Genomic DNA, 491 nt, shown 5'->3' with positions numbered 1-491 from the left:
CTTAGCCCCAAAATAATCACACAGAAATTGTATTAATTAAAATATTACTTGGCCTATTAGCTCTAACTTCTTTCTTTAAAAAAAAATATGTATTTATTGTGTATACAGTGTTCTGCATGCATATATGCCTGCAGGCCAGAAGAGGGCAGCAGATCTCAACACAGATGGTTGTAAGCCACCATGTGGTTGCTGGGAATTGAACTCAGGACGTCTGGAAGAGCAGTCAGTGCTCTTAACTGCTGAGCCATTTCCCAAGTCCCTAGCTCTCACTTCTTATTGGCTAACTCTTACATATTAGTTTAACCCATCTCCATTAATCTGTATATCACCATGTGGCAGTGCCATATTGAGTAAAATTCCCAGTGTCTGTCTCTGATGGACCCGTGGTCTCTCTCTCATTCTATTTTCTTCCTCCCAGAATTCAGTTCTGTCTTTTCCACCTACCTAAGTTCTGCCCTATCAGGCCAAGGCAATTTCCTTTTTTTTTTTTT

The 491-nt window shown here is 40.1% G+C and overlaps 1 pseudogene; it reads right to left on the bottom strand.

The window, feature by feature from the left end:
• The window catches only part of LOC106144210, a 4,853-nt pseudogene that overhangs the window by 3,908 nt on the left and 454 nt on the right, over positions 1-491 (bottom strand).

The sequence above is a fragment of the Microtus ochrogaster genome, chromosome 2 (assembly GCF_000317375.1).
Source record: "Microtus ochrogaster isolate Prairie Vole_2 chromosome 2, MicOch1.0, whole genome shotgun sequence".
NCBI lineage: Eukaryota > Metazoa > Chordata > Mammalia > Rodentia > Cricetidae > Microtus > Microtus ochrogaster.
This window is presented reverse-complemented; position numbering and strand designations above follow the sequence as displayed.